The sequence below is a fragment of the Oncorhynchus gorbuscha genome, linkage group LG10 (genome assembly GCF_021184085.1).
Source record: "Oncorhynchus gorbuscha isolate QuinsamMale2020 ecotype Even-year linkage group LG10, OgorEven_v1.0, whole genome shotgun sequence".
Taxonomy (NCBI): Eukaryota; Metazoa; Chordata; class Actinopteri; order Salmoniformes; family Salmonidae; genus Oncorhynchus; species Oncorhynchus gorbuscha.
The window spans coordinates 84,988,144-85,012,021 of record NC_060182.1 but is presented as its reverse complement, the minus strand read 5'-3'; positions in this window follow the sequence as shown (position 1 = coordinate 85,012,021).

The window sequence follows — 23,878 nt, the reverse complement described above, 5'->3', positions numbered from 1 at the left end:
ACCGTGAAGCATAGGGGTGGCATCATCATGTTGTGGGGGTGCTTTTCTGCAGGAGGGACTGGTGCACTTCACAAAATGGATGGCATCATGAGGATGGAAAATGATGTGGATATATTGAAGCAACATCTCAAGACATCAGTCAGGAAGTTAAAGCTTGGTCGCAAATGGGTCTTCCAAATGGAAAATGACCCCAAGAATACTTCCAAAGTTGTGGCAAAAAGGACAACAAAGTCAAGGTAGTGGCCATTTCAAAGCCCTGACCTCAATCCTATAGAAAATTTGTGGGCAGAACTAAAGAAGCGTGTGTGAACAAGGAGGCCTACAAACCTGACTCAGTTACACCAGCTCTGTCAGGAGGAATGGGCCAAAATTCACCCAACTTATTGTGGGAAGCTTGTGTAAGGCTCCACCAAAACATTTGACCCAAGTTAAACCATTTAAAGGCAATGCTACCAAATACTGATCGAGTGAATGTAAACTTCTGACCCACTGAGAATGTGATGAAAGAAATAAAAGCTGAAAGAAATAATTCTCTCCACTATTATTCTGACATTTCACATTCTAAAAATAAAGTGGTGATACTAACTGACCTTAGACAGGGAATTTTTACAAGGATTAAATGTCAGGAATTGAGAAAAACTGAGTTTAAATGTATTTGGCTAAGGTGTATGTAAACTTCCGACTTTAACTGTACATCTCATGTATGCCTCTGAGGCTTTCCGTCAGCATGGCAACTCATAAAATCCTACCATAGGTAAACTACCTCAGAAGACACTGCACTCTGCTCATTGCCAGGCCCTATGTCTTATTTAAATATACTGTATATCAGTACAAATAAACTTTTTTTTCAGGACAAGACCAATTTGATGAATATCTATGGCAGTGACATATATGCTTAAGTCGTTTTACTGTGACATCTGTACTTAGAACAATCTAACATACACTAGCGTTCAAATATGTGGGATCACTTAGAAATGTCCTTGTTGTTGAAAGAAAAGCTCATTTTTTTTGCCCTTTCAAATAACATCAAATTGATCAGAAATACAGTGTAGACATAGTTAATGTTGTAAATGACTATTGTAGCTGGAAACGGCAGATTTGTAATGGAATATTTCAGCAACCTTCACTCCTGTGTTCCAATGGCACTTTGTGTTAGCTAAACCAAGTTTGTCATTCTAAAATACTAATTGATCATTAGAAAACCCTTTTGCAATTATGTGAGCACAGCTGAAAACTGTTGTACTGATTAAAGAAGCAATAAACCTGGCCTTCTTTAGACTAGTTGAGTATAGAGATGACTCCGGGATGATGGCCTTCTAGGCAGAGTTCCTCTGTCCAATGTCTGTGCTCTTTTGCCCATCTTAATCTTTTATTTTTATTGGCCAGTCTGAGATATGGCATTTTCTTTGCACCTCTGCCGAGTAGGCCAGCATCCCAGAGTCGCCTCTTCACTGTTGACGTTGTGACTGGTGTTTTGCGTGTACAATTTACTGAAGCTGCCAGTTGAGGACTTATGAAGCATCTGTTTCTCAAACTAGACACTAATGTACTTGTCCTCTTGCTCAGTTGTGCACTGGGGCCTCCCACTCCTCTCTATTCTGGTTAGAGCCCGTTTGCGCTGTTCTGTGAAGGGAGTAGTACACAGTGTTGTACGAGATCTTCAGTTTCTTGGCAATTTCTCACATGGAATAGCCTTCATTTCTCAGAACAAGAATGGCTTGACGAGTTTCAGCAGAAAGTTCTTTGTTTCCTGCCAATTTGAGCCTGTAATTGAACCCACAAATGCTGATGCTCCAGATACTCAACTAGTCTAAGGAAGGCCAGTTTTATTGCTTCTTTAATTAGCGCAACAGTTTTCAGCTGTGCTAACATAAAATGATTAACTTGGATTAGCGAACACAACATGCCATTGGAACACAGGAGTGATGGTTGCTGATAATAGGCCTCTGTACGCCGATGTAGATATTCCATAAAAAATCTGTTTCCAGCTGCAATAGTCATTTACAACATTAACAATGTCTACACTGTATTTCAGATCAATTTGATGTTATTTGAAAGGACAGAAAATGTGCTTTTCTTTAAAAAACAACCCCAAACTTTTGAACATAGTGTGTGTATATATATATATATCATAATTATTTGCACTGATAAACAACATTCCCTCAGTTACTTGTATCTATTTGATGACGTATATCTTTGACAGACAAATAACGCAAACTAAAATGGTGCCTTTCAACTTATCGTATCCTAATCAAGCGAATACTGCAACTATTGTCTCGAAGGTTCAGAAAACTTGCCTACAGTAGCTGCAACGAGCCAAGCACTGTTTGTTCATAGTAGGTATGTGTATGTATGCATTACTATTAACCTGGTGCCATACATAATTTGGTTTCTGAACTTTGGTGTAGCCATGTAAATATGTGAAAATATACTATACTTGCTAAATGTATGCTTTATTGACAACATCATTCCACTCACGTGTGACTTAAAGGGGGAGGTTTTTACTAAAACTACGGTGGTAGATATTCTGACAGTTTTTGTTTTATATCATGTAGTTTGACATCGTATAGAGTGCAATCTGGATTCACGCTCTCAAGCAACAGTTGTGTGACCCTGAACTACAACAGCAAATGTAACATTCTTCTATATATTTTTTTTTATATATCTTTTTAAATTATTATCATTATTATTATTATGTGTATATTTTTAGTTTATAAAAATTTGTTCCCAGAATGTGGAATTTCAAAGTGCGCACACAATGTTTGATGTGGGGGAGATTACTTAACAAGAATGTGAAATCACTCATATGGTGCCACAACCACACCTCTTTTTTTTTGTCACGGATGAATTTACACCCTTAAGAAGTGCTAATTCAAGCTAAATGTTGCAGCATGATGCATTGCCTCCAACCTGAGTCTTAGTAAAGGTGTTTTATGGAAGTGTAGTTATAAAATTGGCCTCAATCAATTGCAAACGGGCAACGGATAATCATTTTTTGTTTTCTTTTTCTTTTTGTACATGTAGCACAATTGAGCATTGCACTTGGGCGCCATACTTTACCTCATGTCAGAGAAAGAGTTGAAAAAATGAAAAGTGTAAGTTATATCATGGTTGTGTGACGAAGAGGGATAACTTGTGGTTTAGGCTTTGCTGGTATTTTACAATTGTATTTAAGAGGCAATGGATGAGAATTATACAATGTGCCTACAGCAGGATACCATCTGATGAAAGCACTGTAGTAAAAGATATCTACAATAGATCAGGGGCTAAAACGTATGTGTTGTGTATACCTTAAATGTAATTATTTGAATATTGAATTGTAATGTAACCCATAAACTACCATGTCCTCTGATAGGCATGACTTGAATTATGTTTCGTACACTACCCCCCCCACCCAGCTAGATTATGTTTGACTAGATCCACATGGTTTAGTGCATGTCCAATAGAAAGGTACCCCTACTCCACATTTTTTATTTTGCGTAATGTACTATTATGATTTCAATCTAAAAAACCTAACATTTTCCAGACCCTATAAATTTTTAACAAGGGCTGGTATATTGGACAAGGAGTAAAAGTGTTGTTGTTTTTTTGTTAAAAGAAAAAAATATAACTTCTTGGATGACAAAATGTACATTAAATGAAATAAATCAAATGCACTCTTTATAGCGTGGGTAGCGAAGCCGGTGGATAGTCTGGACCGGCAGGGAGTTTTAGGAATGAACTTGTGAGAATGTCATTGTCACCAAACAGCGGAACACCAGCAGAATTGAACGGAATGGAGTGGAACACTTGTTGATGCACTGATTTCAGTATGGGGAAATATGGGCCATTACAACCTGCAGCGGAATTTTAAGGGACATGGAAAAGAAAAAAACCTCCACTAATGCTGTAATATCATGCTGCAGTGGGTTGAGGTCTGCACCTTATGGATCACAATTACCTTTAATATTCATTTTTTGTTTTGGTTCTCTTTTGTAATAATTGTAGCTGAGATTATCTACAATAAAGTTATGGTATGGTCGTTCATTCAGTTTTGTTGTTGTTATTAGTGAGTTTCCCTATGTGATGCTTTAAATGTTTGTTGTTTTTTGCATGATGTATTTTGTCCTGTGTATTTTGCATCATGCTGTTTCCGGTGACACTTTGCTTCTTGAAAGTCCAATATTTTGAAAAGTTGACTGCTGACATGCAAAATAGTTGTGGATTGTATCAACACTGGACTAATGAAAAAGTTGTGGCGTTTCCCTTTAAGTCAAGTCAGTTTCATGATTCAGATCAAATAAGTTCATTGGTCACGTACATAGTTTTGTAGATGTTATCACAGGTGCAGGGAAATGCTTGTTTCTAGCTCAAACAATGCAGCAAAACAATAACGCACACCTAATCCAAAAGTTTTTTAAAAATACATGAAAAATAACAAGAAATTAAGACATTAGAACGTGCAATGTCAGAGTCCGAAATGTAAATAAATATATATGTACAGTACCAGTCAAGTTTGGCCACACCTATAAGGGTTTTTTCTTTATTTTAACTATTTTCTACATTTTGCAATAATTGTGAAGACATCAAAACTATGAAATAACACTTGGAATCATGTAGTAATCAAAAAAGTGTTAAACAAATCCTTCTTCAAAGTAGCCACCATTTGCCTTGATGACAGCTTTGCACTTTTTTTGATTACTACATGATTCCAAGTGTTATTGCATTCTCTCAACCAGCTTTACCTGGAATGCTTTTCCAACAGTCTTGAAGGAGTTCCCACAAATGCTAAGCACTTGTTGGCTGCTTTTCCTTAACTCTGTGGTCCAACTCATCCAACACCATCTCAATTGGGTTGAGGTTGGTTGATTGTGGATGCCAAGTCATCTGATGCAGCACTCCATCACTCTCCCTCTTGGTCAAATAGCCCTTACACAACCTGGAGGTGTGTTGGGTTATTGTCCTTTTAGAAAACAAATGATAGTCCCACTAAGCACAAACCAGATTGGATGGCGTATTGCTGCAGAATGCTGTGGTAGCCACTGGTTATGTGTACCTTGAATTCTAAATAAATCACACAGTATCACCAGCAAAGCACCGTCACACCTCCTTCATGCTTCACGGTGGTGTCCTTTAGTAGTGGTTTCTTTGCAGAAATTCAACCATGTAGGCCTGATTCACGTAGTGAACAGTTGATGTGTCTGTTACTTGAACTAAGTGAAGCACTTATTTGGGCTGCAATTTCTGAGGCTGGTAACTAAGAAATGTATCCTCTGCAGCAGAAGTAACTCTGGGTCTTTCCTGTGGTGGTCCTCATGAGAGCCAGTTTCATCATAGCGCTTAATGTTTTTGCAACTGCACTTGAAGAAACGTTCATAGTTCTTGACATTTTCCTGATTGACTGACCTACATGTCTTAAAGTACCGATGGATTGTCATTTCTCTTTGCTTATTTGAGCTGTTCTTACCATAATTTGGACTTGGTATTTTACCAAGTTGGGCTGTCTTCTGTATACCTGATTGGCTCAACATAACTAATTGGCTCTAACAAAATAAAGGAAAGAAATTCCACAAATTAACATTTAACAAGGCGCACCTGTTAATTGAAATGCATTCCAGGTGACTGTATGTGTGCGTGTTGCTCTGTGTTTGTGTGTTAGTGTGCGCAGCTGACCTCAGTACTACAACCCCGCTCTGGGAACTGTTCTGTCTACTCTTTATGGATGCTGTGAGGCTTCAGTCAGGCCAGCTCCCAAACCCCCCACCTTCCCCAGTTTATCACATCAGGGCCTATGGAATAGATTAAGTAGCTATTAACTATACACTCACCGGACAGTTCATTGGATACACCCATCTCGCACTGGGTCGGACCCCCCTTTACCTCCAGAACAGCCTGCATTATTCAGGGCGTTCTATAAGGTGTCGGAAACGTTCCACGGGTATGTTGGTTCATGCTGACGCGATGGCATCACGCAGTTGTTGCAGAATGGATGGCGGTACATTCATGTGAACAGCCCGTTCCATCTCATCTCATCTCAAACATGCTCTATTGGGTTGAGGTCTGGGGACTGACCAGGCCGGTCAAGTCAACTGAACTCACTGTCATGTTCCAGGCAATGTTTTTCCACTCCTCAATTGTCTAGTGTTGGTGACCGTGTGCCCACTGGAGCCTCGTCTTGTTTTTAGCTGATAGGAGTGGAACCCGGTGTGGTCGTCTGCTGCAATAGCCCGTTCTGCACACCACTGTTGTACTGTTATCTGTCTGTCTGCAGCCCGCCTGTTAGCTTGCACCATTCTTGTCATTCTCTTTCAACAAGCCGTTTTCAACCACAGGACTGCCACTAACTGGAGTTTTTCAAAATTTGTTGCGTCATTATCGGTAAACCCTAGACACTTGTGTGTAAAAAGCCCAGGATGGCGGCTGTTTCTGAGATACTGGATCTGGCGCGCCTGTCACCAACGATCATACCACCCTCAAAGTTGCTCAGGTCACTCGTTTTTCCCATTCTAACGCTCAATCGAACACCTCTCCCTGCTTTAAATAGCAAGCCACGGCCATGTGACTCACTGTAGGAGCGATCCATTTTCATGAATGGGGTGGTGTACCTAATAAACAGGCTAGTGAGTCTGTTTACTTTGACACTTTCTCTGGCCTCTTTATGGGGTTGTGTTCATTTTTTGTGCTTACAATGTGATCCTGCTTGCCAAGCTCAGGAAAAAAAGTGTTTTTCCTGCTTGGTGAGGAGAGAAATGACCTCATGTACAGACCCAGACATTTTGATAAACACTTTATTGCACCTGCACAGTATTAATCCAAGATATACATCTTACGTTTACTCTCAGAATTGTATTTTTATTATTTTTAACTGAGCGGTTATAGCTTTGGAGTTACTTTCTCTCGCTCCACAGCAATGCACTTTTTGCTTAACGTAACATCAGATCAAATGTTTAAGGGTTGTCTTAAGAACATGGCTCTTGAAGAGCCAGATCTCCCATTGCAAGGCAAATATTCACACCCCTTGACGGTTTCCACATTTTGTGTTACAGCCTGAATTTAAAATGTAAGTGTCACTGATCTACACACAATACCCCATAAAGTCAAAGTGGAATTTTGTTTTTAGAAAATATTAGAAATGAATAATAAATTAAAGGCTGAAATGTCTTGTCGATATTAAACCATTTTGCTATGGCAAGTTCAGGAGTAGAAATGTGCTTAATAAATCACAAGTTGCATGGAGGCATTCCGTGTTGAGTAATAGTGGTTAACATAATTTTTTCAATGACTACACAATCTCTGCACCCCCACATGCAATTATTTCCAAGGTTCCAATCGAGTAGTGAATTTCAAGCACAGATTCAAGCACAAAGTCCAGGGATGTTGTTCAATGCCCCACGAAGAAGGGCACCGATTGGTAAATGTGTTAAAAAAAGTGAAAATATCGCTTTGAGCATGGAGAAGTTATTCATTAGGCTTTGGATAGTGTGTCAATACACCCAGTCACTACAAAGATACAGGCGTCAACCTAACTCAGTTGCCGGAGAGGAATGAAAGTGCTCAGGGATTTCACCATGAGGCCAATGGTGACTTTAAAACAGTTACAGAGTTTAATGGCTGTGGTAGGAAAAAACTGAGGATGGATCAACAACATTGTAGTTAAGCCACAATACTAACCTAAATGACAGAGTGAAAAGAAGGAAGTCTGTACAAAATGAAAAATGTTCCAAAACATGCATCTTATTTGCAACAAGGCAGTTAATTAAGCAATACTGCAAAAATGTGTAATTTACTTTTTGTCCTGAATACAAAGCGTTATGTTTAGGGCAAATCCATCACTTCACTGAATACCACTCAAAATATTTTAAAGCACGGGGTTGCCTGCATCATGTTATGGGTATGCATGTCATTGGCAAGGACTAGAGTGTTCTTTTTGGGGGGGATAAAAAAACAGAATACAGCTATAGGCATAGGCAAAATCCTAGAGAAACACCTGGTTGTCTGCTTTCTAACAGACACTGGGAGAGTAATTCAGCTTTCAGCATGAGAATATCCTAAAACACAAGGCCAAATTTACATTGGAGTTGCTTACCGAGACAACATTGAATGTTCCTTAGAGGCCTACAGTTTTGACTTAAATCGGCTTGAAAATCTACGGCAAGACTTGTAAATGTCTGTCTAGCAATTATCAACAATCAACTTGATAGAGCTTGAATAATTTAAAAAAGAATAATGTGCAAATATTGTACAATCAAGGTGTAGACACAGCTATAATCACCACTAAAGGTGCTTCTACAAAGTATTAACTCGGGTGTGAATACTTGTGTAAATCAGATTTCTGTATTTAATTTTCAATACATTTGCAAAAATGTCAACAATTTTTCTTCTCACTTTGTCATTGTGGTATTGTGTGTAGATCACCAATTTTGAATTCAGGCTGTAACAAAACAAGATGTGGAATAAATCAAGGGGTATAAATAATTTCTGAAGGCACTTTAGATACTTTTCTAAGCCCACCATTTCCTGTGTCTATCCCTATTGAGGGTCTTCTATTTGAGGCATGATGCAATTATGCAGGACAGAATCCAGACCTCGTTCACCTAACCTTGATGCTCTGCGTTTACAGCAGATTAAAGGGACAATCTGTTTTTTCAAACAACAAAGCCTTCTAACTGCTAAAAATGTATGAACCAATCCCAGATTGCCTCTTTTTTAAAGGGCCCTCTTTATCCTGTCCTCCCTCCTCTACCTTTCCTTCCCTCCGGCCTGCTTGATGTGCTGACGTCACTCTCTCACACCGGCCTGAGGCTCGTCACTAGCACCCTGTATATTGTACAGTCTACCGTCCCTGGGCCGTGAGGCGTAGCTGAGGTGCCTGCTGACACTATTTACTACAGCCCTAAACCTCGGAGCAGAGGTTGAATGCAGAGGCCACAAGGTACTGAATAAGTCTCAAATTGCACCCTATTCCATATATAGTGCACTACTTTTAACTAGGGCCCATAGGGAATAGGGTGCCATTTGAGATGCACTCACTGATCTCTGCATAAGCCTGAAGGGTGTGTACTGCAGAACGAGGTATCAGGCAAAGGAAAGGAACAAATAATATGCCTCTGTTGATGGAGTGCGCGAGGAGACTCGTCAGGAACGTTTGGGTGACCTGGTTCATTGGAAGTGGAATTGGAGCACAGCTTTTTAAAATGTCTGAAATACTGCCGTGGATTTAACATCCATACTTGTCCTTTTGGAGTGTATATGTTGTTTATTTTCTGTGTCAGGAGTCAGTCCCAAATTGCACCCTATTCCCTATATAGTGCCCTACAGAGCCCTATGGGTGTCATTTAAGACTCACGATAGGCTACGTCTCTATGCTGCAGTCTACTCTGTGGTGTTATCCAAGGGCAGTGTGATTTGTTGAAAGGGCTGTGTGTGGGAATGAGAGGGTTATAGAGACTTATTACCTGTGTTGACAATGTGCAGGCTCTCGCCGCGTCATCTGACCCATTTATACTTTACGCTGTAAAAACAGATGAGGAATAAATATGCAGGGGGGGTTCGGAACGTGCATTGTTTCTACGCTCGCTCCTTTGCCAAAACCTTGCTCTGACCTCTGCAACGCGGGCCCCTTGCTAATGCTGAACTGTGTCACTCAGCGAGCACGCGCTTTGCACAACTTGCCCTCCCGACCCCGGCATCTTGTTTTTCTCTCCTTGTCAAAGGCTGAGGTTGTGCTGCGACAACTGTATGCAAGAACGGCTCCAACATACACACTGTACACATATACATTAAATAGATACGAATAAACACAGACAGGACAGCCTTGCTCATTTTTCTGTCTTTGTTTCCCTCTCTTTGGAGGAAAACAGTAAATCGCAGTCTGACAAATACAATGCACATACAAGCAATGGGTTGTTAATTCCTAGGCTTACTGATGGCCCTTCAGTTATAGTAGGTCTGGCCTTCCTCACTGCTAACCACATCCAGACATGTGTGTTTCTCTCTCTCTCTGTGTGTGTGTGGGTGGGTGGGTGGGTGGGTGTGTTTGCGTGGGTCTAAGGGGCAGGCAAGAAATCAGCCTCTCAACAATACTGAAATCCCACCATCTGTTCTGTGATTGGTTTAGTTTGTTATTGATCCAATCAGCCTATCAATCAACAACACACACTGTTTGTTGTCCTATAATAACATCATGATCTATCATTAGACAACCTCATGTTGAGTGACACGTAAAGATGTACACGGGATTGGAGAACAGCATGTTTAGCAGCTTCATACTGTGCTCTTATAACTGGTTAGAACCTCAATTAAAAAGATGCCCATGAGATGTCATTAGTTGGCCAATCAGTTCAGGGGCAGCTGTGCGTACTGTGTTTGGGGGAGGGGGAGTTACAATCTGTAGAAAATCTTGAAGCCAGCAAATAGAATTGTCTTCATTTCAATGGTTGTGTTCCAAACGGCACCCTATTTTACAGTGCACTAGGGTGTCATTTGGAACACAGACAATGTGTTTGAAGATTGGGTGTCATTGTGGCTTTATATTGTGACTGGAAGGGAGGGACTTCTACACTCTTAGAAATAAAGGGTTCTCCTTTTGCCCTCGGAACAGCCTCAGTTCGTCGGGGCATGGACTCTACAAGGTGTCAAGTATAGATAGAGGACTCATCTTAATATCTGTGACAGCATGGGCAGTGCCATTGAGGCTATCTCCATTTTAAAGTAGTTAATGTTCTTAATTGGCTGTTTGCTCCCAACTCATACAAATCTCTACCCAGTTGACTACTTTAAAATGGAGGAAGCCCTCAATGGCTATGTCCATGCTAAAACAGATTATACTCATGATGAGTCCTCTTATCTCTATGACAACAGGCACAACTCTGATATGTTTTTATGAAAATGTTTTAAGTTGACGAAATGCCGCGTTCATCCACATATCAGTTCATTCACAACAACGTAACCATTACGAAACTTCTATTCGATCAAATGACCAATAAAAGAACATGACCTAATTTGAGACTGTCTTATTGAACTTTACCAAAACTTCCTCACTTTGTGAGCTTCTTTTCGTGGACAGATTTTGGGCTGAGTAAAACCTCTCACTTAATCTCTTCCTTTCTGTCTACGTCAGAGATGGTCACTGGAAGTCCGGTGACACTTTTGCCCCAGCCTCTGCTAACACACCTAAGTGATCAACTGATCATGGCCTTCAATTTAGAATGCAATTTGTTTAGTCAGGTGTGTTCACTAAAGGGATGGGGAAATAGTGTGATAATTAACCACGTCCCGAGAACTGGAGTGAACCATCCCTAATCGACTGTACGCACTTACCTACAGTAATAATAATCGTCTAAGAAAAGAAAACGCTGAGGTATGAGAATAAACTATGTAACCAAAGCCTTAATTAGTGTTACTGTAGCTAGTAAATGAGAGAATGAGGTTACTGTACCTAGTAAATGAGAGAATGGGGTTGTTACTCTAACTAGTAAATGAGGGAATGCAGTCGTTACTGTAGTTAGTAAATGAGAGAATGGGGTTGTTACTGTAACTAGTAAATGAGAGAATGGGGTTGTTACTGTAACTAGTAAATGAGAGAATGGGGTTGTTACTCTAGCTAGTAAATGAGAGAATGCAGTCGTTACTGTAGTTAGTAAATGAGAGAATGGGGTTGTTACTGTAACTAGTAAATGAGAGAATGGGGTTGTTACTCTAGCTAGTAAATGAGAGAATGAGGTTACTGTAGTTAGTAAATGAGAGAATGAGGTTGTTACTGTAACTAGTAAATGAGAGAATGGGGTTGTTACTCTAGCTAGTAAATGAGAGAATGAGGTTGTTACTGTAACTAGTAAATGAGAGAATGGGGTTGTTACTGTAGTTAGTAAATGAGAGAATGGGGTTGTTACTCTAGCTAGTAAATGAGAGAATGAGGTTACTGTAGTTAGTAGATGAGAGAATGAGTTTGTTACTGTAGCCAGTAAATGAGAGAGAGGTTGTTACTCTAGCTAGTAAATGAGAGAATGCAGTCGTTACTGTAGTTAGTAAATGAGAGAGAGCATGTTACTGTAACTAGTAAATGAGAGAATGCAGTCGTTACTGTAGTTAGTAAATGAGAGAGAGGTTGTTACTATAACTAGTAAATGAGAGAATGCAGTCGTTACTGTAGTTAGTAAATGAGAGAGAGGTTGTTACTATAACTAGTAAATGAGAGAATGCAGTCGTTACTGTAGTTAGTAAATGAGAGAATGAGGTTGTTACTATAACTAGTAAATGAGAGAATGGGGTGTTACTGTAGTTAGTAAATGAGAGAATGAGGTTGTTACTATAACTAGTAAATGAGAGAATGCAGTCGTTACTCTAGTTAGTAAATGAGAGAATGAGGTTGTTACTATAACAAGTAAATGAGAGAATGCACTCGTTATTGTTGTTAGTAAATGAGAGAATGAGGTTGTTACTATAACTAGTAAATGAGAGAATGAAGTCTTTACTGTAGTTAGTAAATGAGAGAATGAGGTTGTTACTATAACTAGTAAATGAGAGAATGCAGTCGTTACTGTAGTTAGTAAATGAGTGAATGAGGTTGCTGACTGTGTTTAGGAGATAATGTAGTCTGTTAGTGAGGCCTCAGCTGCTGGTGATTTGTTTAGTATCACAGTTGTTTTGTTTGAAGACAACCAATACCCCTTACATCTCTCCCTCATTCATCCCCTCTTCCCTCTTTCCTTCCCTCGCTGCCCTGTTCCCCCCCCTCCTCGCTCCCCCCCTCCTCGCTCCCCTCTTCCCTTCCTTCGCTTCCCTTCCTCCCTTCCACATCACCCCTTTCATTCCATCTCTGATGAAACACAAATGCAATCTGAGAAATATTGAAATTCAGTTTTGGACACAAGGGGCTTTTTGAAAAGTGGAGATGAAGGAGAGAGAGGCACAAGATAATAAATAAACACATTTTTCCCCTGGTTGCCTTATTTCAATTTGCAGTTAGTGTTTTAATATGGCCGGAGTTGAGCGGACCGTAAATTGCCCCCACCGTTCGTCCCCAGATGACTAGTCTGTAATGATGGGTGTTTAGGTACGCAGACATGTCTCTCTCATTTGACTGGCTAGTGAATAACACAGTTTAAAATGATGAAATCTGTTTGGCTGATGGAGATTTGCATGCATATTCACTGGTGTGTGTGTGTGTTTTGAGCCTTGCATTCCCTTCAGACATATCTTACTGTGTATGCTCAATTGTGAAAATCCAAGGACAAGGCTACACCTAACACTTGGGTACATGAATAGTTTGTAAGGTGTTTGAAACCAGTGCAGACTTTTTATTGCTTGTAGTCTGATCATTTGTGACACTGAACAGCCCACAGTTGAAAATCCAATGCCAGAAAATCTAACTGACTGATTGTCTATTGTCTATAGAGAGATGCAAAGGTCTGAACAGAGCTGAACAATTAAACCTTTATTAAATCCAGGAAGTCCAATTGAGATGAATGGAAAGGAGTTTATTTTCTTGAAGATGTTATCCTTTCATGTCCTCCATCCCTTCTCTCTCATAGTGTCCAGTGTTGAGAGAATATACACACACACAGAACTACCAACCTCTGTCCTACTGTCGCTGGAATAGATCAGCATTAATGCCTAACATCAAGCCTCTGTGGTTAAGAGAGGTTCATAACACACCTTGGATGCATCCCAAATGGCATCCTGTTCCCAACACAGTGCTCTGGTCAAAAATAGTGTATAGGGTGCAGTTTGGTATAAAGCCCAAGTCATTGTGATTGGATCTGAGAGGGGGAGGGGTACTTGGGTGTGAGGGGAAGGTCAGGGGTGGTATGATCAACCACTCAACCGCTCCTGGGAACTATAGAAAGCAATTGCAAGAAGGCAGTTTTCAATTGTCATCCTCCTGTTCTGAAACCAATCCATGCAGGGATGGAACAAAACAACATGGCCCTGCCTTGTCTGTTTGATTTGACGTTGACTGGAGCTGGCAGTCCATCATTTGGGATGGTGATCAGTTAGTCTGGATGGTTCTGCCCAGGGTTTCTGGACTGTATTCCAAATGACACCCTATTCCCTAAATATGGCACTACTTTAGGAAAAGTAGTACGCTATGTATGGAATAGGGTACCATTTGGGATGGAGCCTGGGCTTCAGTGACATGGATACCACAGTGATAAGCCACAACATCTCCTCCCTGGCAAGCAGAGGGAGAAAACCACCGCTGTCTAAGTATAGTTGTTGTGATTGGTAATGCAATACAGCTGTGACCATGAAATCAGGACTTAGTGTAATTAGCTACTTTGAAGCGGCGATTTAATACCAAAATCTCAATAATAACAAAATACCAGGAAATCTGGTGCTACTTGATGTTAATCTGATATCCTAGCCTCTCGTCTATGTATTTTTCTCTTTAACAACCATGCATTTTTGTGGGAGAGAGTAGAGCGACCCAACCTGGGATAGATTTAGAAGTGTCTGTGTGCCAGCCAGACACAGATACACATTCAAGTACCCTCACTGGAGGAGCCTAACACCACATATGCATTATTTGAAAGAAAGATATTTCCATGTATAAAATGACAGTATTATTAAAGTTACATTTTCCCTACTGTAGAGTGTTCCATGTTGGCCCGCACACACTGGGATATTGGATTGATTTGCTGTGGGTGTGTGCAGCACTTGCGTGAGGTCTCTGACTGTTCCTATGCAGGTTAGATCATCACTCAGGGTAGGAATTTGTTCCATTATTTCTGCTAATTTTATGAATCAAAGTGGAGTTCAGAATTACTAGAACTAAGAATGAGTCCAGCAGAAATGTTTAGTACAATAATCATAATTCTAGAGCTGTTCGGGGATTGAAAAGTGCCTGCAGTGGCAGGGATTTGAATATGAAAGAAGATACTATTCTGAGTTTACTCATACATTATTACAAACATTCATTTGAAAAGGATATTGTACACTGTAACAACAAAAACATAATACCAATTTAAAGCATTTTCCTTCAAACTATAGTATGTTTTTTCAATCCTCAGAGCTCAAACCAACTTTGAGTTTTCAAAACAGCAGGCCTCGTTTGGCCTTTTCAGTTAATCCCTCTAAACTCCCAATTGGTTGTTGATACAATACTCCTAAACTGTATCAAAGCTCATTTGGCTGACCGCTGCTCACCAACAACAATGTAAGCTGAGAGTGCACTAGTTGATTATCAGGCACAAACAAGCCAAATCAGACCCACTTTCAGCAAATTCACTCACCCCACTAGACTCTGGGGCCTCTCGGCTCAGCTCACGACTTCAACTGTTAAAGGCCTGTTTGGAGCGGCCATAGGGGGAATGGGGGAAGCACGGCTGACGTGGCTCAGGGAGGCATTAAGGAAGTGTTTTCAGATGGGATGGCTTGGCAGCCCTGAAACTCAATGGTCCCCCGACAACACCCATACTGAACACCACCACTACCACATCTGCACTCCAAATGGCACCCAGTTATTTATTATAGTGCACTATTAGGTGAAAATATAGGGAATAGGCTGCTTTTTGGGACCAGCTCATGGCTCGCTACAACCTACTGCTCCCCAAATAAAGAATAAGAGTATTAACTAAGCCATGTGTTTCACACGCACACACACACCTTCTTTAACTTGGACTGTCTCGTCCATTGTGCTGTGTGTTATGGTACAGTGTTGTCCTCTGTGGTGTTTTAATGAAGTTCATTGGCTCAAGCCCAGGCTAATGCTGCCCCTGATAATTCAGCTGTGTGTTAAATTCAGTAACTGTTTTGTTAAACATTTTTCACCAGGGCTGGCGAGGAACCAACAAGGCCATCGCTCTGTGTATATTACTGAGAAATCTAATTTGCACATGCTGTATTTAATGTATACTTATACATGGAGGGAGGTTTATGTGGTGTCACCCTCGGAGTGTGGTGTCAGGAAAATAACCTCACACTCAACGTCAACAAAACTAAGGAGATGATTGTGGACTTCAGGAAACTGCAGAGGGAACACCCCCCTATCCACATCGATGGGACAGTAGTGGACAGGGTTGTAAGTTTTAAGTTACTCGGCGTACACATCACAGACAAACTGAATTGGTCCACCCACACAGACAACATCGTGAAGAAGGCGCAGCAGTGCCTCTTCAACCTCAGGAGGCTGAAGAAATTTGGCTTGTCACTAAAAGCACTCACAAACTTCTACAGATGCACAATCGAGAGCATCCTGTCGGGCTGTATCACCGCCTGGTACGGCAACTGCTCCGCCCACAACCGCAAGGCTCTCCAGAGGGTAGTGAAGTCTGCACAACGCATCACCGGGGGCAAACTACCTGCCCTCCTGGACACCTACACCACCCGATGTCACAGGAAGGCCATAAAGATCATCAAGGACAACAACTACCCGAGCCACTGCCTGTTCACCCTGCTATCATCCAGAAGGCGAGGTCAGTACAGGTGCATCAAAGCTGGGACCGAGAGACTGAAAAACAGCTTCTATCTCAAGGCCATTGTACTGTTAAACAGCCACCACTAACATTGAGTGGCTGCTGCCAACACACTGACTCAACTCCAGCCACTTTAATAATGGGAATGGATGGGAAATGATGTAAATTATATCACTAGCCACTTTAAACAATGCTACCTAATATAATGTTTACATACCCTACATTATTCATCTCATATGTATACGTATATACTGTACTCTATATCATCTACTGCATCTTTATGGAATACATGTATCACTAGCCACTTTAAACCATGCCACTTTGTTTACATACTCATCTCATATGTATATACTGTACTCGATACCATCTACTGCATCTTGCCTATGCCGCTCTGTACCATCACTCATTCATATATCTTTATGTACATATTCTTTATCCCTTTACACTTGTGTGTATAAGGTAGTAGTTTTGGAATTGTTAGTTAGATTACTCGTTGGTTATTACTGCATTGTCAGAACTAGAAGCACAAGCATTTCGCTACACTCGCATTAACATCTGCTAACCATGTGTGTGACAAATCAATTTGATTTGATTTGAGGTAGTTGTCTCAGGGTTAGAGGAGGTTAGGGTTAGAGGAGGTTAGGGTTAGAGGAGGTTAGGGTTAGAGGAGGTTAGGGTTAGAGGAGGTTAGGGTTAGAGGAGGTTAGGGTTAGAGGAGGTTAGGGTTAAAGGAGTTTAGGGTTAGAGGAGGTTAGGGTTAGAGGAGTTTAGGGTTAGAGGAGGTTAGGGTTAGAGGAGGTTAGGGTTAGAGGAGTTTAGGGTTAGAGGAGGTTAGGGTTAGAGGAGGTTAGGGTTAGAGGAGTTTAGGGTTAAAGGAGGTTAGGCATAGAGGAGGTTAGGCTTAGAGGAGGTTAGGGTAGGAGGAGGTTAGGGTAGGAGGAGGTTAGGGTTAGAGGAGGTTAGGGTTAGAGGAGGTTAGGGTTAGAGGAGGTTAGGGTTAGAGGAGGTTAGGGTTAGAGGAGGTTAGGGTTAGAGGAGGTTAGGGTTAGAGGAGGTTAGGCATAGAGGAGGTTAGGGTAGGAGGAGGTTAGGGTTAGAGGAGGTTAGGGTTAGAGGAGGTTAGGGTTAGAGGAGGTTAGGGTTAGAGGAGGTTAGGGTTAGAGGAGGTTAGGGTTAGAGGAGGTTAGGGTTAGAGGAGTTTAGGGTTAGAGGAGTTTAGGGTTAAAGGAGGTTAGGCATAGAGGAGGTTAGGCATAGAGGAGGTTAGGGTAGGAGGAGGTTAGGGTTAGAGGAGGTTAGGGTTAGAGGAGGTTAGGGTTAGAGGAGGTTAGGGTTAGAGGAGGTTAGGGTTAGAGGAGGTTAGGGTTAGAGGAGGTTAGGGTTAGAGGAGGTTAGGGTTAGAGGAGGTTAGGCATAGAGGAGGTTAGGCTAGGAGGAGGTTAGGGTTAGAGGAGGTTAGGGTTAGAGGAGGTTAGGGTTAGAGGAGGTTAGGGTTAGAGGAGGTTAGGGTTAGAGGAGGTTAGGGTTAGAGGAGGTTAGGCATAGAGGAGGTTAGGCATAGAGGAGGTTAGGCATAGAGGAGGTTAGGCATAGAGGAGGTTAGGGTAGGAGGAGGTTAGGGTAGGAGGAGGTTAGGGTAGGAGGAGGTTAGGGTTGGAGCGGGTTAGGGTTAGAGGAGGTTAGGGTTAGAGGAGTTTAGGGTTTGAGGAGGTTAGGGTTTTGTGGAGATTAGGTTAAGGGATGGGAGAGGTTAGGATTAAAGGAGGTTAGGGTTAGAGGAGGTTAGGGTTAGAGGAGGTTAGGGTTAGAGGAGGTTAGGGTTAGAGGAGGTTAGGGTTAGAGGAGGTTAGGGATAGAGGAGGTTAGGGATAGAGGAGGTTAGGGTTGGAGGAGGTTAGGGTTAGAGGAGTTTAGGGTTAGAGGAGTTTAGGGTTAGAGGAGTTTAGGGTTAGAGGAGTTTAGGGTTAGAGGAGTTTAGGGTTAAAGGAGGTTAGGGATAGAGGAGGTTAGGGTAGGAGGAAGTTAGGGTTTTGTGGAGATTAGGTTAAGGGATGGGGGAGATTTGGATTAAAGGAGGTTAGGTTAGAGGACATTAGGGTTCATGGAGGTTAGTGGAGGTTAGGGTTATAGGAGGTTATGGACAGAGGAGTTTAGTGTTAGGTTGAGTTAGTGGAGGTTAGGGTTAGTGGAGATTAGGGTTAGGAGTTTAGGGTAGGGGAGGTTAGGTTTAGAGAAGGTTAGAGTTAGGAGGAGGTTAGGGATAGGATTACAGTTTGAGGAGATTAGTGTTAGGGTTAGTGGAGGTTCGTGTTATTGGAGGTTATGTTTAGGGTTTGAGGAGGTTAGTGGTAGAGGAGGTTAGGGGAAGAGGAGGTTAGGGATTGAGATAAGTGTTAGAGGAGGATAGGGATAGAGAGGTTAGGTTTAGGGATAGAGAGGGATCATATTAAAGGAGGTTAAGGTTATAGGGGGTTAGGGTTATGGATAGAGGATGTTAGGGTTGGAGGAGGTTAGGGGTAGAGGAGGATAAGGGTAGAGGAGGTTATGGATAGAGGTTAGTATTAGAGGAGGTTAGGGTTAGGTGAGGATAGGATCACGGACAGAGGATGTTTGGTTTGGAAGTGATTAGGGTTTGAGGGGGTTAGGGTTAGGGTTTGAGGAGGTTAGGGTGAGAGGAGTATAGGATTATTGTTAGAGGAGGTTAGGGTTAGAGGAGTTTAGGGTTAAAGGAGGTTAGGGATAGAGGAGGTTAGGGTTGGAGGAGGTTAGGGTTGGAGGAGGTTAGGGTTGGAGGAGGTTAGGGTTAGAGGAGTTTAGGGTTAGAGGAGTTTAGGGTTAGAGGAGTTTAGGGTTAGAGGAGTTTAGGGTTAGAGGAGTTTAGGGTTAGAGGAGTTTAGGGTTAGAGGAGTTTAGGGTTAGAGGAGGTTAGGGATAGAGGAGGTTAGGGTAGGAGGAAGTTAGGGTTTTGTGGAGATTAGGTTAAGGGATGGGGGACATTTGGATTAAAGGAGGTTAGGATTAGAGGACATTAGGGTTCATGGAGGTTAGGGTTCATGGAGGTTAGGGTTATAGGAGGTTATGGACAGAGGAGTTTAGTGTTAGGTTGAGTTAGTGGAGGTTAGGGTTAGTGGAGATTAGGGTTAGAGGAGTTTAGGGTAAGGGGAGGTTAGGTTTAGAGAAGGTTAGAGTTAGGAGGAGGTTAGGGATAGAGATTACAGTTTGAGGAGATTAGTGTTAGGGTTAGTGGAGGTTCGTGTTATTGGAGGTTATGTTTAGGGTTTGAGGAGGTTAGTGGTAGAGGAGGTTAGGGGAAGAGGAGGTTAGGGATTGAGATAAGTGTTAGAGGAGGATAGGGATAGAGAGGTTAGGTTTAGGGATAGAGGGGGATCATATTAAAGGAGGTTAAGGTTATAGGGGGTTAGGGTTATGGATAGAGGATGTTAGGGTTGGAGGAGGTTAGGGGTACAGGAGGTTAGGGGTAGAGGAGGATAAGGGTAGAGGAGGTTATGGATAGAGGTTAGTATTAGAGGAGGTTAGGGTTAGGTGAGGATAGGATCACGGACAGAGGATGTTTGGTTTGAAAGTGATTAGGGTTTGAGGAGGTTAGGCTTAGGGTTTGAGGAGGTTAGGCTTAGGGTTTGAGGAGGTTAGGGTTAGGGTTTGAGGAGGTTAGGGTGAGAGGAGGTTAGGATTATTGTTGGAGGAGATTAGGATTTGAGGAGGTTAGGATCAGAATTAAAGGAGGTTAGGGATAGTGTAGGTTAAAATTAAAAGAGATAGGGATAGAGGAGGTTACAATTGGAAGAGGTTAGGGTTAGAGGGGGTTAAGGATAGAGGAGGTGAGAGTTAGGGACAGAGGAGGCTAAGGTTATAGGGGGTTAGGGTTATGGATAGAGGACGTTAGGGTAGGAGGAGGTTAGGAGTAGAGCAGGTTAGGGATAGAGATTAGTATTAGAGGATGATAGGGATAGAGAAGGTTAGGTTTTGGGATAGAGGAGGCTAGGATTAAAAAGGTTAGGGTTAGATGAGGATAGGGTTACGGATAGAGGATATTAGGTTTGGAAGAGATTATGGTTAGAAAGGGTTAGATTTAGAGGACGTTAGGGATAGAGGTTAGAATTAAAGGAGGTAGGGTTAGAGTAGGTTAGAGTTAGAGGTTTAGGGATGGAGTTTAACAGTTTGAGGAGATTAGGGTTAGAGAAGGTTATGGTTAGAGGAGTATAGTGTTAGTGTTATAGGAGTTTAGGGTTAGAGGAGATTATGGTTAGTTGAAGTTATGGACAGAGGAGGTTAGTGTTAGGTTTAGATGAGTTTAGGGTTAGAGCTGGTTGGGTTTAGAGGAGGTAAGGTTTAGAGGAGGTTAGGTTTAGAGAAGTTTAGGGTTAGAGGAGGTTAGGATTATGGTTTGATGAAGTTATGGTTAGAGGAGGTTAGGGTTAGAGGAGGTTAGGGTCAGAGGAGATTATAATTAAAGGAGGTTAGGGATAGAGGAGGTTAGGGATAGAGGAGGTTAGGGTTAGAGGAGGTTAGTGTTAGAGGAGGTTAGGGATAGAGGAGGTTAGGGATAGAGGAGGTTAGGGTTAGAGGAGGTTAGGGATAGAGGAGGTCAGGGTTAGAGGAGGTTAAGGATAGAAGAGGTGAGGTTTAGGGATAGAGGAGGCTTGTATTAAAGGAGGTTAAGGTTGTAGGGGGTCAGGGTTATGGATAGAGGATGTTAGGGTTGGAGGAGGTTGGGGTAGAGGAGGCTAGGGATAGAGGTTAGTATTAGAGGGGTATAGGGATAGAGAATATTAGGTTTTGGGATAGAGGAGGTTAGGTTTAGGCGAAGTTGGGGTTTGAGGAGGTTAGGGTTAGACGAGGTTAGATTTAAAGGAGATTAGGATTAGAGGAGGTTAGGGTTAGAAGAGGTTAGGGTGAGAGGAGGTTAGTGTTAGAAGAGGTTAGGGTTGGAAGAGGTTAGGGTTGGAAGAGGTTAGGGTTAGAGGAGGTTAGTGTTAGAGGAAGTTATGGACAGAGATTGGTGTTAGGTTTAGAGGAGGTTAGGTTTAGAGAAGGTTAGTGTTAGGTTTAGGGTTAGAAGAGTTTAGGGTTAGTGGAGGTTTGGGTTAGAGGAGTTTAGGGTTAGAGGAGTTTAGGTTTAGAGAAGGTTAAAGGGAGGGTTACCTGAGATAGTTACAAGGTTTTGGGTTAGGGTCAGGGTTCGGCGGTAGGGTTAGTTTTATGGGGTGCAGGTTTAAACGGAGGGTTACCTGAGGTAGTAAAGAGGTGTTGCTGGAGCCGTATTTTAGACTTGAATTACATCATAACTCTTGAGAGCTGTTATTAACACAATAAACTGAATTATGGAAACCCAATATCTCTTATAAAGCCTTATGAAACTGCATATATACACTGTCTATTTCATACCCACTTTTACTGTCATATTGGCAATGATAAGGAACATTTTAGTTGTATTCTTGCCACGCAACGCCAATCAAACAAGGAAAGCACATAATTATGTTATTGCAGTTCTTATTCCCAACTGGTAATTCGGCTACAGTAAGATTGGCTCTCCTTTAGTGTGTATAGAACTCCTCTGTTTCTGAGCTGGAGACCCAGTAAAAGGAGACTAGGATTAAAGGGGCTAGTGTTAGAGGTCAACTGCTCCTTAGAAAGGTCAACTGCTCCTTAGAAAGGTCAACTGCTCCTTAGAAAGGTCAACTGCTCCTTAGAAAGGTCAACTGCTCCTTAGAAAGGTCAACTGCTCCTTAGAAAGGTCAACTGCTCCTTAGAAAGGTCAACTGCTCCTTAGAAAGGTCAACTGCTCCTTAGAAAGGTCAACTGCTCCTTAGAAAGGTCAACTGCTCCTTAGAAAGGTCAATTGCTCCTTAGAAAGGTCAATTGCTCCTTAGAAAGGTCAACTGCTCCTTAGAACCAACTTCTCTGGTTTAAATGGCCTATGTGGCATTGATAGAAACATTGTGCTACAAAGTGTAAATAGGATAATTTTGATTTGTGAGTGAGTTCGTCACGATTTACTGGACAGTTGGTTATGGATTACGATCTTGCCCAGTGCTCACTAACACGAGAGAAGCAGCAGTGCTGATTGCGTTCTATCAGCTGTGCATTCTCTATCCAATCATAGAATCCACAACCTCCCGACAGTGAGACAGACCTGCCAATTAGGCGGCGCCTCAGACTAGATTAGATAAGACAACATGTCGCCAGTGTTATGTTGAATAACCCTTGGCCCATAGCCATGTGGAACTTGTTTGTGGGTGTTGCGAACTTTTCATTGACAGCCGTATCGGTCCGCTAATACAGGAGTAGTAAAGGCCCAGTGCACTACTTTTTCAACGCTGCAGGCGGCTATATCGGTCCGCTAATAATTTTGTACAAATTTCTATTTATTTTATTTGTTACGGCAATCCCTTGGCCCTAAGCCCTTTATGGAGTGACAACCTACTGGTGTGTTGGATGCTGTCAATCACTCAAATCTGTCTCAATTCTCATTTTGTATAAACAAAGTGGCAATCAAGCGCACTTGTATCCCAACTGCAACTTGTCAATATTCCAAAACCCATTCACAGGCATCTTGTGTCCCACCCAGTGACTTGATAAGCTAATTGTGCCCTGGCTGCTCAATATGCCTGCTAGCTAGCTTCATTGACAAACACAGAGTTGGATCTCCGCTAGCTAGTGAATGATTTTGGGCACTGATAAACAGCGTGTAACTTCTGCTTGTTTTACGATAGTTTGACAGCTTGCAGATGATGACATAATAGACCACTCAAACTCAACTCTGGACCTTGAAGACAGTTTCCCTGCATTTTTTCATCGTTCCTATCTAATCAGGGACTGATTTAGACCTGGGATCCCAGGTGTGTATATTGTAAAGTGACTGTTCCACCGGATGTCATAAGGTGAATGCACCAATTTGTAAGTCGCTCTGGATAAGAGCGTCTGCTAAATGACTTAAATGTAAAATGTGTGTGCAATTAATTATCAGGTAGAACAGAAAGCCAGCAGGCTCCAGACCTCATAGCGTAGGAGTTGAGTACCGCTGATGTAGACATTATTGTTCTCAGAAATCAGTCCTGAGCGTGCAGCCAAAATATTACAGATTTCTTGATTTATCTTAGATTCATTCTGACTTTAAGGAAGTGACTATTTTGAGGAAGTGGCTATGTTGTTGCTATGGTGACTCAAGAGGGAAAAACAACAGCACCTGCCAGGGTACGATATGCGAACATAACACCCACATCAAACCACAACCCCAAGACAACTCTCTCTTCGCATCAGTCATGGCCAAATCAGGAAGTGCAGTCCCCCTTTAAAAGACATACTTTAAAGTAACGGTCCAGAGAAAACTTTTAAAAGTTCATATTGTAAAAATAATGTTGACACATCCTATAATCTTATTTGTGGCCAAAGCATAAATTGGAGGGGGGGAAAAACCCTTCAAAAACCCCACCTCAAACTCTGACATTTCAAAAATGCTTCCT